Source organism: Ursus americanus, chromosome 1 (genome assembly GCF_024610735.1).
Source record: "Ursus americanus isolate L20-20 chromosome 1, mUrsAme1.1.p, whole genome shotgun sequence".
In the NCBI taxonomy this organism is placed as follows: Eukaryota; Metazoa; Chordata; class Mammalia; order Carnivora; family Ursidae; genus Ursus; species Ursus americanus.
Genome location: NC_142127.1, coordinates 73,365,519 through 73,383,931, shown reverse-complemented (window position 1 = coordinate 73,383,931; position 18,413 = coordinate 73,365,519). Strand labels below are relative to the sequence as shown.

The 18,413-nt window shown below is 36.5% G+C and overlaps 1 protein-coding gene and 1 non-coding gene across 2 annotated transcripts in view; both read left to right on the top strand.

Annotated features, from left to right (window-relative positions):
* The window catches only part of FTCDNL1 (formiminotransferase cyclodeaminase N-terminal like), a 114,427-nt gene that overhangs the window by 47,390 nt on the left and 48,624 nt on the right, over window positions 1-18,413 (top strand). The window lies entirely within an intron of this gene.
* Window positions 817-889, top strand: TRNAR-CCU (transfer RNA arginine (anticodon CCU)). Its single transcript has one exon. It is a non-coding gene; the product is annotated as a tRNA-Arg (tRNA).

Here is an 18,413-nt window from a genome sequence, read left to right as displayed (position 1 = left end):
GGTTTTTCTGAATTATTTGATATATTCATTGTTTTTATTGTCATCATGACAAACTTATACAAGATTTTTAAATAATAGTAACAAAAACTGTAAAAAAATCATTTTTAATCCTGTTTAAAATTTTTAAATCACTTAATTTAAAATCATTTCCACATGTTCTGCTGTATCCTTTTCATAACATAAATCTCTGGAAGAGATTGAAGATACCTCCCAACGTGTTATGTACCATTTCTAGAAATTAGAGATTGTCCTTAAGGCCCAAATTGAGAGGGCTGCATGTCTTCCACAAAGCAAAGATCATCACCTCTCAACATTTGCTAAGCACCTAAAAGTTAGTGGTGGTAGAGAGTTACATAGACATGGTGCTTTTTCCCTAAAAACTTGAAATTAGAAGAGATGGCACTTATCCAAACAAGTAAGAGAAGAATGAGTGACAGTGGGTATAGACGAGTGCACTGACAGATCAGAGGGACAAGCATTCCTCAAGCTGCATTGTCATTTTTGTCCTGAAGGCGAGCACAGAAAGTCTCCATCTTTGAAGGAGATCCAACAGGGGATTTGGAAGAGGTGCCAGTCTTCTGGCATTTCCAGAATAAGGCAGCTTATTCTTTCCAGAAAAGTATTTTTTCAGTAACTATTGAGGATCTATTGTATGTCTAAAAAGCAGAGCTCCCTGCCCTCAGGGAGCTTGCTGCCTAACCATAGTCTCCAAATAAACAAGGAAATAGAAAAATTGTCAGAAGTTGGTAAGTAGCACATAAGAATAGAAAGAGTAAGATTATTTTTAGTCTTGTTTAAAAGTCAGGTCTGAGGGGGGCCTGACTGGCTCAGTTGGTAGAGCTTGTGACTCCTGATCTCAGGGTTTTGAGTTCAAGCCCCGTGTTGGGCATAGAGCTTACTTTAAAAAAAAAGAGAAAGAAAAGAAAAAGGAAAAAATCAGGCCTGGAGTGTGTTTGCCTTTTTGTAAGGTGGTCAGAGAAGGTCTCATTGATAAGATGCCTTTTGAGCAGAGACAGGACAGAAAGAACAGAGTGTGCTAGTAAGCAAAGAAAGGCAAGGCAGTAAGACAGCTAGAATAAAGCAGGCAAAACCCTCCCCTCTAGTCACCTCCTATTCAGCGATCATGTCTGATGTAGCGTAACAAGTGGGTAAGAGACAACTTACGAGAGTATTCTTCAGTACATACCATCCTGGAAAAACAGTTTTATCATCTACTATTTATTGAGTACCTTGTATGGTAGGTACTGAGTTGGGCATTTTGTAACAGTCTGGGTCAAAATTTTTATGATGTTCTTTCTCTAATAAGGAAACTGATGCTTAACCGAATTGACTGACTTGCTCAGGCCCACAGAGCTTTGCATGGTGGAGCCAGCATATGATCTGGGGTCAGTCCTATACCGGAGTCCCTCTGTGCATGCCATTGTCTCTCCAAGAGGGTAAAATGCATGGGAAAATGGCAACATGAACAGATTTTTTAAATAGCGTCTAAATGTGACAGATATTGATGTTCTTAACTAGTGAGAAAGGCTGAATTTTATACTGGAAAAATTCAGAAAAATAAATTGCTACCAACCTCTGGTTGGCTTCATTAAAGCAAGATTTTCTATCACAGAGAAGTGGAAACGTGACTATTATCTTGTAAGTTTGGACACGTAGGGCCACTGATCCCCATGATGCGTGGCTCCTTTCTCCTCTCAAATGAGAACTATTTGCTTTGGCCACAAAGCTTTTTTATTTTTAAACTTTTATGTACTTTATTAGGAATGCTGGATCTTCTACGGAGATATAGCCAGCCCACTATTATGAGTAAAAACCAACAGCTCCTTTAAGCAGCTTTGAAAATGTATTAAAAATTTGCCAGCTCTCAACTTTACTAATCCCTATTCAAATAGATGATAAGATTAATATCCATCATTATTTATCCAGAACCATACGCTTTTCAGGGCATCTGTATTTTCAGTGATGAAGTGTAAAGATTTCTATCTATTTAAGATGCATCAGCTGGACTACTGATTCACTTGAACATTGATGTATGGAAAAGTTATCTTCTACCGGCTTAATTAGAGATACAGATCTTACTCTCTATGCTGCTGCTTTCTGTAAGATTTTGGTCCTACACTTTGAACTAACCTTGCAGAGGAAGAAGTGATAACGAAGTGAAGTGCACACATAATGAGTATCTGTTAAAATAATAGCTCTGGAAAGAAACTGAAGTTTAATGCAAAACAGCAATTTTCTCTACTTCTTTAGCAGATTCACATTACAGCTGGTTTTAGGTCTTGGCCCAAGTAGTTTTAAGTTCTTGATGTCAATGCCATATGTTTAGGGGGAATAAATATCATTCCCACAGCTATTCAGACCCTGCCTTCTTTCGTGTGTGCTACACATACATCTTGATACTGGACTCTGTTGTTGCTTTTTTTTTTAATGAAAAAGTCTATATCAAAAACTGGCTTAGAGTTTTAATTGTCTTTGTAATGAAATCATGATTAGCTTTGAAGAGTAGCTAAGACTTTGTGGTAGAGATTCACAAGGGCAAAATGTCTATATAAATACACTACACCAAACTTAAAATACTTTATCCCCCCTTTATTCTCTAGTTTGTTTTTGGTAATTTTATTATTTTTAAGATTGAGGATGAATGTTCATATATATTTTAAGTTCCTGTCAGTTCCTTGTCAAGTATATATCCCCCTCCCATAGCTATTCCCAGGCAACTCGCAACAACTCTCAGAGGGTTTCTCTGGAAGACTAGACAAGAATTATGCCTTAGGTTATTTGTTTTTCATATTTCACCTGGTTTTTTATTATTTCTTTCGACCTCATGTATCATTTCCAGAATAGTTTCATCATGTTTCTAAGGAGATACTTGCAGGCAGTTGGAGATGTGAGTTCCCCATGTACAAGTGTGGCAGTTAGGAGCAAGGGCTGTCTCGAGGAAGACAGAGCTTGGCTTCTCTTCTGGGGTGGTAGAGAAAGGCGTATTTCATCACTTTCCCAGGGTCTGCTGTCGCCATTGTATGATGCCAGATGCATTTTGAAGTCATTGTCTTTGTGTGTGTGCTCCCTAATCCATCCATTAAATACAAATCAGAAAATTATAAATTTAATAACATATTTGATGGTACAATGAGAATCTAGAGAGAGGAGGGGAAAAGGGTGTGTTCCTTAATTTAACCAGAATCAATGATGAAATTACTTATGCTTGGTACTAGGATATTTGAAAAATTTTAGATAGTCCCCATGATTTCTGTTTAGGATCTTGCTTTGGATATGAAATATGCACATATGGAGTAATTAGAGAGCAATTTCAAGCCGTGTGTGGACACAAGAAGGAGATAAATCTCTATGCTGGGCATAAATGGACTGTAGAGACAAGAAAACATCCGAGGGAAAGACAAACAGTTTTGTAGGAAACACAGATTGCTGAAAAGGTTGAGAATATTAAGTAATGAAATATGAGCAAGAACACAGAAATGGAAAATAAGTGATACAGAAATGGGCCATTGATAAGCATGTGTGCAGTCAACACAGAAGGGCCAGAAAGGGCCAGACCTTATTTTTTTTTCCCCTTAAGATGCTCACAGCCAAGCAGGGGGAAGAATATGCAAACCACTCATTATAGTACCAGTAGTAAGTGAGGATAGATAGAAAGCAAAAAATTCTCTAGTGGAGGGAGTCTGGAAGGCTTCTTGAAAGAGGAGGTAAAATTTGAAGAAGGAGACAGGGACTTTCACGCAAAGAGAGTATCAGATATAGTTGGACAGAAGTGAGATCTCTGGTGGGAAATAATCCTCCTTGTACTTTCTTTTTTTTTATTTTTAAATTAACATATAATGTATTATTTGTTTCAGGGGTCAGGTCTGTGATTCATCTAGTATCAACTATTTCTAAATTTACCAAAAGACCTACTACTTTATGAGACTTTGTTGCACAACTGCTTTGGGACTTACTATTTCAAGTATTTGTGAAAATTGATAACAGTTCATCAAGTATAATAGAAAAAAAATAATTTTCCCCAAATATCATCTTCTATCCTTTTTAGATTATTTTTGGGTTTTTCCTTTTCAAGAAAATTTGCAGTGCATTTTTTTTATGTATAAGATTGTAAGGAGAAAAAAGTCAAAGTTCATAATTGAAATCACTCCACATCATTTATATACATAAATGGGGGTAGCATAGTTCATTCTTTTAGTACCATTATGGAAATTAACATACCTAAGGGATAGGATTGTTAAAAGCTGATAGTATATACAAATATAGCATACACTGTGCCATATAGTATATGTAAATAGGTATATAGACATACATGGATGTGTGTATATGTGTGTATTTGAAAGGGACACCTTACCTTTGCTTGTGGTCTCTTTCCTTACTTTGTACTGTTGCATCAAAAGTTCTTCTTTATACTATTAGTCCTTTGGAAACCAGTCATCAAAGTAAACAAAATAGATGGTCCTGACTATATAATATTATATGGATTTAACATAAATTTCACATTATGTACAATGACACTATTAAATGTGTTAATACAACACATAAAATGACCAATTCTCTTTAAAGTTTAGTGTTTAGCATATTTGTTTTGATTGTACGTGTGGGAGCTGTGAGAACAGCTCTGCAAAAATACTTTGCAAGTTACCATAGTGACTAAATTGTAGTGCTTTATGATGTTGTCTTTCCCCTGGGTCTTAATTCAGTTACATGTTTTTTCAATCACAATCCAATAGGTGACGTTTAAATTTTCCTATTAAAAAAGTGTATACACACATACAGTTTTATAACTTAACATAAATGTATAATTTGATCATATTACACATTCTTAAAGTCTTCTTTTTCTCTTTTTCTTTTTGCTGGACTCCTACATCCCTTCTTTCCTTTCTTCCTACCCCATCCCAGTAATCTGTATTAACAAATGGTGTGTAGTCTTTTATTTTTTTTCCCTCCATTTTCATACAGTTATATACAGACCTATATATGTGTGTACAGAAACAAAGCAGGATTTCATGGAAATCCTTCCAAATTAATTGATATACAGTAGCTCCTATTTATTCCTTTTAATGGCTACTTAATACTCCATGCTGTGAATGGGCCATAATTTATTTAACTACTTTGTTTCCATTTTTTTTCCTTCTATGAATAATGCTTCAATAAAAATCATTATACGTATGTCCTCACTTACTGGTGGTGGTGTTATTTCTGTGGGATAGATTTGAAGAAGTTGGGACTGTAATGTCAAAGAATATATTATGTATTTTAAACTTTTATAGAAGTTACCATATTACTTTCCAAAGGAACTGTAACACATTACATTTATACCTAGCAGTATTTGCAAGTATCTTTTCCCCGTGTCCTTACCAGCGATAAATATTATAATTCTCATTAGTTTTTCTCCTCTCATAGGTGTAAAGTTTCATTGTTGGATGAGTTTAAAGGATATGTTTATTGAAAAATTATATCTGTTTTAGAATTGTGTATTCATATCCTTGCCCACTTATTAGATTTACCTTTAAAAATATCAAATTGTGAGATCTTTTTGTATATTATATATATCCCTTTGTATATCATCTCTGATGCAAATATGTTTTTTTCTATATCCATTGTTGGCTTTCTTTGCCTTTCAGGCATTTTATGCTATACACAAGTTTAAAATTTTTTTTCATAACTCTTCAAAAATATTTTAAAATAAAATGATCTAATCCCTCTCTCACTGCCCCAAAATAAACCCTGTTGAAATTCTAATTGAATGACATTAGAAGATATAATTGACATTTTTATGGTTTAAGTCTTTCCAACCAAGAACTTGGTATGTCCTTCCACTAGCCAGACCTTATTTGATATCTTTCAGTAGTGTTATTGTCCTCTTCATACAGGTCCTGCATTTTTCTAGGAAAATTTATTCTATGTATTTTATTGTTGCAATTGCAAATAGAGTATTTTTTTCATTTTTAGATCCCTAACTGAAGAAAAGATGTTGATACTTAGATATTTATTTTATATCCAGCTGTCTTGCCAATTTTGTTAATTTTGAAGTTTTTTTATTTTTAGAGAGAGAGTGCAAGCTATGGGGGAGGGGAAGAGGGAGAGGGCAAGAGAAACTCTCAAGCAGACTCGATGCTCCGCGCAGAGCCCCATTTGGGGCTTGATCTCATGACCCTGAGATCATGACCTGAGCCGAGATCAAGAGTCAGACATGTAACTGACTAAGCCTCCCTGGCACCCCCGAGTTTTTTTCTTAACTTGCGTTCTCATAGGCTCCTGGCCATGCATTCATGTTACCCACAAAATACACAGTTTTACATCTTCTTGTCCAATATTTAGGTCAGCTATTTATTTTCCTTAAAAATCACCAAGACAGTAAATAATAATGAACATACTGAGCATATCTGCTATGTTCCTAATTTTAATTAAGGTGGTGGCAATGTTTTCTATTTAGAATAATATATGCTCTTGATTTTTTTATAAGCATGTACTGTAAGTTATTTTCTATTGCTGTTATCCTTAGTTTTTATAATTGGAGAGGACTTCGGAGTCATATCAAATAACATTTTGACATTTATTAATGTTTTTAATGATTTTTCTTCTTTAATGTGTAGATGTGAGGAATTGCTTTGATAGATTTCCTACCATTAAGCCACCTTGCATTCCGAATTGGGTAAACCATCCTTGGTCATACTATACTAGTTCTTTGGCAAGTTGATTTTATTTTTGCAATTGCTTTGTTGAGACTTTTGCCTATATTCATAGTGAAATTGATCTATAGTTTTTTTCCTTGTATTACCATCTTTACTAGGTTTTGATATTAAGTTTCTGCCTCTTTATGAAATAAATTTGAGAGCTTTCATCTTTTTCTGTAGTCTAGACTAATTTAAGTTCACAACTATAATTGTTTAAAGATTGGATAAAGCCATTTTGCCCTGGTGACTCTTTCAAAATGATAGTACTTTCTGTGGTAATTGCCATATTCAAGTTTTTACTCTTTAGGTTGATTTGGTGATTTATAATCATTTAGGAAGCCATCCATTTCCTTTAGATTTTCAAACTCTTTTTCTATGGAATTATATACAGTATTCTTATAATTTTTTATCTCTTTGTATCTGTGGTTATTAAACATCTTTTTGCTTTTTTTTTTCTTGGCTATCTTTCCTTTATCTTTAATCAAGGTTTTGAATTTTTTTTTTAAATCACATTTTAGGTCTTTTCAAAGAAGAACTTTTTATGATGTATTTATCCTTTACATTGTGTGTTCTATTTTATTAATTTCACCTGTTGTTATTGTTCATTCTTTCTTCCTAGTTTCTCCAGGTTTATTCTGGTTATTCCCCCCCCCCTTTTTTTTAGAGGGATCACTTCTCTATTTTTAAGCTTTTTTTTCTGTAAAAACAAATAATTTAAAGCCTTAAATTTTCTCCTGCAAAGATCCTGCTACATCTCATAGTCTTTATGACCCAATGGTTTCTAGTTTCTCTTTTTACTTCATCTTCAGGGTTTACTTAAGGCTTATTTAAGACAGTATTTCTAGATGTCCCAACTTGTTAAGATGATTTGGGTCACCCTTCTCTTATTTACTTTTAATTTTATTGTATTGTGATTATAGCGTATGCCCTGTTAAAATTTCTACTTAAAAAAAAAAAAAAAAGTCCCTTTCCCTAGAATTCCTCTCTTTGCCTTTTCTTCAGATAAAGTACAGTTCTGCCAGCTCCTGCTTCTTGCCAAGGGCAGGGCTGTCCTAGGGGAGGGCAGAGCAACAGGCTGGAAAGAAGCTGGTCCCTGAATAGTCCTGCGGGAGAAGCTGCATCCCTGCCAGGGCCTCTCACTTTAGCACTATTACGTGAGAGAAAAATAACCTTCTGTCTTTTACAGGACACTGTTTACATTCTCCTTCTTATAGCATCTTAGCCCTTGTATTTATGAACCTTATCTGCAAACTTGTGTTCATGTTACCTTTTCATAATGTTTTGGCTCTTATTATTTAATGCAGTAATCAAATTCCTTACAAGACATAAAAAAAAAGCAGTGCTTATAATCCTGTTACATTTGGTGGTAATGACACTATAACCACAGGCATACAAGACAAAATTATGTCCTTGGAAAAATATAAATGTGTACATTTACATTCATATAATTTATATTTTTGTGTCAATATGAAAAGGCTGTCTGTGGATGCGTACTGTGTTTTATTCAATCTAAGATACCATTGAATCTAGGTCATAACATTATTTTCTGTACTATGGAAAAAAAATTTGCCAGTTATATAATTCAGTGACCCAATACTTCTTAACACTTAGAATTTTTATTTTGTACTTACGTAGAGATTGCTTTTGGACTTCTTTATTTCTTTATTTTATTTTTATTTTTTAAGTTTTTATTTAAATTCCAGTTGGTTAGCATACAGTGTAATATTAGTTTCAGGTGTACAATACAGGGATTCAACACTTGCATACACGACCCTGTGCTCATCACAACAAGTGCGTTTCTTGGGTCCCATCACCTATTTAACCCATTCCCCCAACACCGCCTTCTGGTGACAATCAGTTTGCTCTCTATAGTTAAGAGTCTATTTCTTGGTTTGCCTCTCTCTCTCTCTTTTCTCCCTTTAGTCATTTGTTTTGTTTCTTAAATTCCACATATGAGTGAAATCATATGGTATTTGTCTTTCTCTAACTGCTTATATCACTTAGCATAATACTGTCGAGCTCCATCCATGTCATTGCAAGATTTCATTCTTTTTATGGCTGAGTAATATTCTATTGTATATATATATACCACATCTTTAGTCATTCATTGGTCAATGGACATTTGGGCTGCTTCCATAATTTGGCTATTGTAGATAATGCTGTTATAAACATAGGGGTGCATGTATCACTTTGAATTATTATTTTCGTATTCTTTGGGTAAATACCTAGTAGTGCAATTGCTGGATCATAGGGTAGTTCTATTTTCAACTCTTCGAGGAAACTCCATACTGTTTTCCACAGTGGCTGTACCAGTTTGCATTCCCATCAACAGTGCAAAAAGGTTCCCCTCTCTCCACATCCCCACCAACACCTGTTGTTTCTTGTTTTGCTGATTTTAACCATGCTGACAGGTGTGAGGTGATATCTCACTGTAGTTTTGATTTGCATTTCCCTGATTATGAGTGATATTGAGCATCTTTTCATGTGTATGTTGGCCATTGGTATGTCTTCTTTGGAAAAATGTCTATCCATGTCTTCTCATATTTTAATTGGATTATTTATTTTTGGGGTGTTGAGTTTTATAAGTTCTTTATATATTTTGGACACTAACCTTTTATCAGACATGTTATTTGCCAATATCTTCTCCCATTCCATAGGTTGTCTTTTAGTTTTGTTGATTGTTTCCTTTGCAGTGCAAAAGCTTTTTATTTTGATGTAGTCACAATACTTTATTTTTTATTTTGTTTCCCTTGCCTCCCTATCTGGAAAGAAGTTTGCTATCGCCAGTGTCAAAGAATTTACTGCCTGTGTTCTCTTCTAGGATTTTTATGGTTTCAGGTCTCACATTTAGGTCTTCAATACATTTTGAGCTTATTTTTGTGTATGGTGTAAGAAAGTGGTGCAGTTTCATTCTTTTCCATGTTGCTGTCCAGTTTTCCCAACACCATTTGTTGAAGAAATATTCTTTTTCCCATGGATATTCTTTCCTGCTTTATGAAAGATTAATTGACCATATAAGTGTGGATTCATTTCTGGGTTTTCTATTCTGCTTCATTGATCTATGATTTTTGTGCCAGTACCATACTGTTTTGATTACTACAGCTTTGTAATATAACTTGAAGTCTGGAACTGTGATGCCTCCAGCTTTGGTTTTCTTTTTTAAGGTTGCTTTGGCTATTTAAGGTTTTTTTGTGGTTCCATGCAAATTTTAGGATTGTTTGTTCTAGTTCTGTGAAAAATGCTGTTGGTGTTTTGATAGGGATTGCATTAAAAGTGTAGATTGCTTTGGGTTGGTATAGAAGTTTTAACAATATCTGTTCTTCTATTTCATGAGCATGGAATGTCTTTCCATTTCTTTGTGTTATCTTTAATTTCTTTCACCAGTGTTTTATAGTTTTCAGAGTACATGTCTTTCACCTCTTTGATTAGGTTTATTCCTGGGTATCTGACTGTTTTTGGTGCAGTTGTAAATGGCATTTCTCATTGTGGTGCTTTATTATTAGTATATAGAAATGCTAGCGATTTCTGTACATTGCTTTTGTATCATGTGACTTTACTGAATTTGTTTATCAATTCTGGAAGTTTTTTGGTGGATTGTTTCAAGTTTTCTATGTATAGTATCATGTCATCTACATATAGTGAAACTTTTACTTCTTCCTTGCTGAATTGGATGCTTTTTATTTCTTTTTGTGGTCTGATTGCTGTGGCTAGGCCTTCTAGTACTATGGTCAATAAAAGTGGTAAGAGTGAACATCCCTGTCTTGTTCCTTACTATAGGGGAAAGGTCTCGGTTTTTCCCCATTTAGGATAATATTAGCCGTGGGTTTTTTATATATGACCTTTATTATGTTGAGTTATAGTCCTTCTAAACCTACTTTGTTGAGGGTTTTTGTCATGAATGGGTGTTGTACTTTATCAGATGCTTTTTCTGCATCTATTGAAATGATCATATAGTTCTTATCCTTTCTTTTATTCATGTGATGTATCACATTGATTGGTTTGTGAATATTGAACCACCTTTGCAACCCAGGAATAAATCCCGCCTGATTGTGGCAAATGATTTTTTTAATGTGTTGTTGGATTCAGTTTGCTAGTATTTTATTGAGAATTTTTTCATCTAGTTCATCAGGGATGTTGGCCTGTAGTTCTCTTTTTTGGTGATATTTTTATCTGGTTTTGGCTTTTATCAGGGTTATAATGGCCTCATAGAATGAATTTGGAAGTTTTCCTTCCTTTTCTATTTTTTGGAATCGTTTAAAAAGAATAGGTATTAAGTCCTTAAATGTTTGGTAGAATTCTGTGAGTCATGTGGTTCTTGACTTTAGTTTGTTGGGAGTTTTTTGATTACTGATTCAATTTCCTTGCTGGTTATTGATCTGTTCAAGTTTTCTATGTCTTTCTGTTTCAGTTTTGGTAATTTATATTTTTCTAGGTGTTTATTCTTTTCTTCTAGGTTGTTCAATTTGTTGGCATATAGGTTTTCATAATATTCTCTTTTAATTATTTGTATTTCTGTGGTGTTGGTTGTGATTTCTCTCTCTCATTTGTGATTTTATTTATTTGGATCCTCTTTTCTTTTTGATAAGTCAGGCTAGAGGTTTATCAACTTTATTATTTTTTTCCAGGAATCAGCTTCTGGCTTCTTTGGTCTGTTTTGTTTGTTTGTTTGTTTGTCTTTATTTTTGTTTCAGTTTCTTTATCATTTATTTCCTTCCTTCTGCTGTCTTTGGGCTTTGTTTGTTGTTCTAGCTCCTTTAGGTATAAGGTTAGGTTGTTTATTTGAGATTGTTCTTGCTTCTTGAGGTAGGCCTCTATTGCTATGTAGTTCCCTCTTAGAACTGTTTTTGCTGCATCCGAAAGGTTTTGGACTGTTGCATTTTCATTTTCATTTGTTTCCATATATTTTTTATTTCTTATTTTACTTCCTGGATGACCCATTCATTGTTCAGTAGCATGTTATTTAACCTCCATTTATTTGTAGTCTTTCTAGATTTTTTTCTTGTGGTTGACTTCTGGTTTCATAGTGTTGTAGTCAGAAAAGGTGCATGGTATGACTTCGATCTTGAATTTGTTGAGGCCTGTTTTGTGGCCTAATATGTGATCTATTCTGGAGAATGTTCCATATGCAGTTGAAAAGAATGTGTATTCTGCTGTTTTAGAGTGGGATGTTCTGAATATATCTGTTCAGTCCATGTAGTCCAGTGTGTCATGCAAAGCCATTGTTTCCTTGTTGATTTTCTGCTTAGATGATCTGTCCATTGATGTAGGTAGAGTATTAAAGTCCTCTACTATTATTGTATAACTATCGATTAGTTCCTTTATGTTCGTTATTGTTTTATGTATTTGGGTGCTTCCACATTGGGTGCATAAATATTTACAATTGTTATATCTTCTTGTTGGATTGTTCCCCTTTATTATTATATAGTGTCCTTCTTTGTTTCTTGTTACAGTCTTTGTTTTAAAGTCTAGATTGTTGGATATAAGTATTGCTACTCAGGCTTTCTTTCAACATCCATTTGCATGATAAATGTTTCTCCATCCCCTCACTTTCAGTCTGCATGTGTCTTTAGGTCTTGTTGGCAGCATATAGATGGGTCTTGTTTCTTTTTTTAATCCATTCTGATACTCTATGTCTTTTGATTGGAGCATTTAGCCCTTTGACATTCAAAGTAATTACCGATAGATATGTCTTTATTGCCATTTTATTATTTGTAGTTGTTTTCTGGAGCTTTTCTCTAATCCTTTCTTGTCTTTCTCTGTTTTATGTTTTGCTCATTTTCTTTAGTGATATATTTGGATTTCTTTCTCTTTATTCTTTGCATGTTTATTAGTGGTTTTGATATATGGTTACCATTAGGTTTGTTTATAACCTCTTCTGCATATAGCAGTCTACATTAAGCAGATGCTTGTTTAAGTTTGAATACATTCTTTTCTCCTCTCCTCCCCATGTTTTAGGTATATGTTATTATATTTTATATCTTTTTTGGTGAGCTCCTTGACTTATTTTTTTACAGAAATAGTATTTTTTTCTGTTTCTGTTTTTCCCACCTTTATACTGTTACTTTTGGTCTCCCCTTTCCGCTTAAAGAGTCTCCTATAATATTTTTGCAGGGCTGATTTAGTGGTCACAAACTCCCTTAAGTTTTTGTTTGTCTGGGAAACTCTTTACCTCTCCTTCTATTCTGAATGATAGCCTTGCTGGATAGAGTATCCCTGGCTGCAGATTTTTCCCATTCAGCACTTTGAATGTATCATACTGTTTCCTTCTGGCTTGCAAGTTCCTGTTGAAAAATCTCCTGCTAGCCTTATGGTTTTTCCTTGTAAGTTACTGACTTCTTTTGTCTTGCTGCTCTTTTTTTTTTTTTAAGCTTTTTATTTATTTATTTTAAAGAGAGAGAGTGTGCAGGGGGATGGGCAGAGAGAGAGGGAGAGAGAGAATCTCAAGCAGACTCCCTGGTGAGCATGGAGCCCAACCTGGGCTTGATCCCATGACTCTGAGATCATGACCTGAGCCAAAATCAAGAGTTGGACCCATAACTGACTGAACCACTGAGGCACCCCTGTCTTGCTTCTTTTAAGAATTTTTCTTGGGGCCCTTGGGTGGCTCAGTCTGTTAGGTGACCAACTCTTGATTTTGGCTCAGGTCATGATCTCAGGGTTGTGGGATTGAGCCCCTTGTTGGGCTCCGTGCTCAGGGGGGAGTCTACTTGAGATTCTCTCTCTCCCTCTGCCCCTCTCCCCCACTCTCTTTCTCTCTCTCTCTAAAATAAATAAATAAATAAATAAATAAATAAATAAATAAATAAATCTTTTAAAAAGACTTTCTTTATCACTGTATTTTGCAAATTTAATTACAATATGTCTTGGTGTAGGTCTGGTTTTGTTGATTTTGATGCTGTGCCTCCTGGATCTGGATGTCTGTTTCCTTCCGCAGGTTAGGGAAGCTGTTTTTCTTCAAATAAATTTTCTGCTCCCTTTTCTCTCTCTCTCTCTTTTTTTTTTAAGATTTTATTTATTCGACAGAGATAGAGACAGCCAGTGAGAGAGGGAACACAAGCAGGGGGAGTGGGAGAGGAAGAGGCAGGCTCATAGCGGAGGAGCCTGATGTGGGGCTCAATCCCATAACGCCGAGATCACACCCTGAGCCAAAGGCAGACGCTTAACCGCTGTGCCACCCAGGCACCCCTCTCTCTCTTCTTCTTCTGGGACTCCTATGATACAAATGTAATTATGTTTGATGGAGTCATTGAGTGCTTTTGGACTTCTTTAGATAGAGATTTTTAATTATACATTATTCTTGTGCATAGATAAAATGGAATGGATAAATGTAATAAATTAGATGAGCTATTCCCCCAAACTTCTTCCTAGACAGAGTGTGACTTTTCTGAGTCACCTTCAGATCATAATCATTGGTATTCACTCCCCCCCCCCCCACATAATATACTCTGTGACATTAAGTGTCTTGGAAAAGCAGAATATTTTAAGAGAATGCTTCAATATTGTCTCTGAGATGTTCTTCCAAACCTCTGACACCAGTTCTGCGTGTTTTGATATACACTGTACAGTATGCAGAGTGATGGCCACCAAAGCTATCTGCGTCCTAATCCCTGGAACCTGTGAATAGGTTACATGGCCAAAGGGAGTTAACACTGAAGATAGAATTAAGCTTCTTAGTACATCGACCTTAAAAATATGGAGATTTTCCTTGATTATCCTGTGGACCCACCCTAATCAAAAGATTTGCAAATGCGTGAGAGGGAAGTGGAATAGGAAGTCAGAGTGATGCAATGTGAGAGGAATTTGACCTGTTTTGAAGGTGGAGGAAGAGGACCATGAGCCAAGGAAAGAGAGCAGCCTCTAGAAACTGGCACAGGCATTTTTCCAGGGCCTTCATAAGGAATACTGTTCTGCCAACACCTTGATTTTAGCCCAGAGAGACCCATTTTAGACTCAAAAGCCCGTGGCAGTTTGTTACAGCAGCAATAGAAAATTAATACAGTGTGCAAACAATGGTAATGTTTCAAGACTGACAGCTGGCTGACAGCAATTTGATGACATACCCTGATTTCAGAGACATTAAAGTGTGAAGAAATATGTACCTTAAAATTGATGAAATATGGCAAATGTATAGGGTGCCTGGGTGGCTCAGTCAGTTAAGCGTCTGTCTTTGGCTCAGGTCATGACCTTGGAATCATGGGATCAAGTCCCCAGTCCGGCTCCCTGCTCAGCTGCGAGTCCGCTTCTCCCTCTGCCCCTCCTCTTCCGCTCATGCTCGTGTGCACGCGTTCTCTCTCTCTCTCTCTCTCTCTCTCTCTCTCAAAAATAAAATAAAATCTTAAAAAAAAGGAAACATGGCAAATGTATATTAAATAGGTATTGTAGGAAGGATCGTTTTATAAATTGTGACTGTAGACTCAGATGATCTTGTGATACTCAGAATCCAGTTAGATGTCATTTAATATTGGTAGTAACTGTGTCACAAATAAAAATATGGAATTGGGATTCCGAAAGTTCAGAGGTCTCTAGGGCTAAGTGGGAATATATATAAATACTTAAGAGCCAAAAAAAAAAAATGTAAACTTTAATCAAGTGATGTGGCAGCTGGGACACAGGTTAAGTGACATCCTCTTTAAAAGTTCTGGAGCCACCATACCCCTCCCCCCAACTATATACTATGAATAAGGCTGGAGGCAGCCTATTGTCCTAGACAAGAATTGAGACAATATTCATGCCTGTGGTCATTGTACAACTACCCAATCAGGGGTGTAACACAAAAATTGTTTAGGGCAACATTATTGTTCTATTGGTGATTAAATCCCATCATGTGAATTACTGCCAGTAATAGCTAAAACCTTACAAAAATGTAATTTGAAATAATATGCAGGTTATAAATGAAAAGTACTACAACTTAAGAATCTTTGAGGATTCAGAGACCTTTATAGAAAGAAAAGTATCTGATGATATATAATAATTCACATGACTTACATTTGAGATCTGTGAAAATACACAAGAATATGCTTTAACAGTGAAAGAAGCAGAACAGAGAAGAGATAAGCTGGGGAACATGAAAGAGGAAACAGTGGTGAGCAACCTTGCCATGTCATTATATAGTTGGGAAATCCTAGTTTTGAGCTTCAGATGAATGGCCTTAAGTACTTTTATTATTTTTGTTCAAATGAATATCAGGCTTCTCCATCACTTCTAGCTAGCTGGGCATGTGTTCTGTGTGTTCTAACTGTTCTCAGGCTACCCACCCCTCTTCAATCGCATAGTAGGTGCTGACCCACTCATGGCTCCCTTTCAGGAACCCTCGGTTCCCAGCTGCTAGGACAGGTGGTTGCTCATAGCTCACAGATGAGTTTCTTCCTGGGAATTGTCCCCAGACAAACAGAGTTGCCTTGCCCAAGTCACGCTTCCTCCTTGGGAAGAACCTACACAACCACTGGCTGGCATGTGCTACCAAGCCCTGGCCTCCTTGCTTCAACTGGAGCAACTCTGAGGGAGCTTCCTGGCTCCAGTTCCCTCTTCTAACCCCAGTGGATGGGCTGAGGCCTCCACTGCAACTGCAGGACGTTTAAACTCCCTCTGCCTAATCCCGCTGCCTTTACCCCTGACAGTGTTTCTGACAGTGTTCCTCAATAAACCCCTTGCATGCAAGTCCCAGAGTCTCAGAGTCTATTTCCCAAAGAACACAATCTACAACAGAGATTTTGGAGCTGATTCATGTGCCACTGGTTGACAGTGAGGACCCCCATTGCTGGTGTTAGATGGCGTACTGATAGCCCTCTGGCATACGGTTTTGGTGCAGTTCATACACTTTACCTAGTGGTGAGCAGGGAAGGAATATGTGTAGATGAATGCACCGTTGGAATTTGAGAGTAGTAATTACAAGGATTTGGGAATCAGATTGCTGGGAGCCATTGATACATTGGAACAATATATCAGGGTACATTGGAGCAATGTTTAGAGGGTAATTATTCACCAAGTGAGCCTAGTTGCTAGCATGTAGGGACGCTCTCATCTCCTATAGTAGGAGGGCAGAAAAGGCTAAGGATCAGAACCTGAACCTAACTAATAAGGGCTGTGGAACATCACACAGATTCATCAACCCTGAGAGTTTGGATGCGTTGAGGTTAGGGCCCTGGCTGGGAATGAATGGGACCCTGAGATTTGGAATAGAGACCTATGGGGTGATACACTTGAAAATCTTGAATCCCCATATTAATCTGCACTCTTTAGCCCTGTGGAAATGGTCCATTCCTTCCTGTCCAAGGTTGGCATCCCCTTCTCCCTTGAACACGATGCAGTCTTTTTTGCAGCCCAATATGCACCCCACTTAGAATGTATACCCTGCCTGCCCACAGGCTGCTAGACCAGTAATGTGGTGATTTACAGCGAAACCTGGCGAGGGAAGTTCTGGGCCTGTGGAAGGAGAGGAGTTGTATCCCGAAGATGCTGCAGGACCCAGCCAACACGTTTGGGCTGTTGTTCTGCTATCAAATAGCAGACCCCGAAGCCTCCAGCATCTCTTTGGTCCAAGAGAGGACTATAGATTGGAATCGTGAGTGTGAATGTGGGTGATGGGTAGATCTTCCATATGAAGTGTTTACGCCCGCCCTAGATAATTGGCAAGAACATTTACATATTGTCCAGTAAATTTGGGAAGTTTAGATTCCTTGGCATACCAAATAACACTTCTAGAATATGTTTCACTTCAACTTCATAGTTCTCGCCTTGAAATTTTACTTGAGAACATTAATGAAATCTTTGGCTCAGATGATTTAGCCAACTTACCGAAAAAAAAAAAAAACCCTCATTCTCCGTGTAGCTATGATTTGACTGTAGTAGTGGATATTTCATTTAGACTTTCTCTTAAATAATAAGGAAAGCAGTACTATGTTCAGTCTTTGTTTTACTGTCCATCTTTGTACTCATGAACTTGCAGAGGTGTCATTTAAGACTGAGCATTGGAAAAATAAAAAATTGAGCAAAAGTTTTTAGTTATAATGTGATGGGAAAATACATGACCAAGTGCTTTTTAGCAAAAAAATTGTTGTGATGATTACTTGATACTGGTGTCTACTGATAAGGCCACTCTGAACCATTATAAATGCACTTCATAGATCATTGCAGTCAGTAGAAGTTGTTTGCCTGTCACAAGAATTTGCAATTACACTAGAATGTCATCATTTCAGGAAACTATAAAGCAATGAACATGTTTATTTTCAGCCGCAAAGGAAAAAAATATCCTGAGAACCAGATTTTCTTGGCAGTTTGAAGCATTTATTAGAAAATCTGTAATTTCTTTTTGTAATCCCACACTCAGTGGGCATCCCCTTTAATGGAGGTATGTCAAGCCTGGAGAATTATGTGGTACATTCTGAACTTGCTTTGCTGGGAAAATAAGACTCATGACTTAATTTATAGGCTTGTTGATTTCACCACCCTCCTGGCTCCCTGGAAGGCAGCACTGAAGTCTTGTAATGGCTTAAAGGGGCCTAAAGTGCTCTCAGGTGCTCTTAGACACTTGGAATGGAGGGCACTGATATTTTACCTTAAGTAATGTGAAATACAAAATGGTTCTCTGCAAAGTTAGAGACTATATGGGAGTTTTCTGGGTAATCCCACTGGTTGGAGATTTTCTCCATTTTTGTACACTTCTACTACATTCCCAATTTTTTCATTCCTCCCCACCTAGGAACATACTGGCTTTTAGGTTGTTGCTCCATCAAAAAT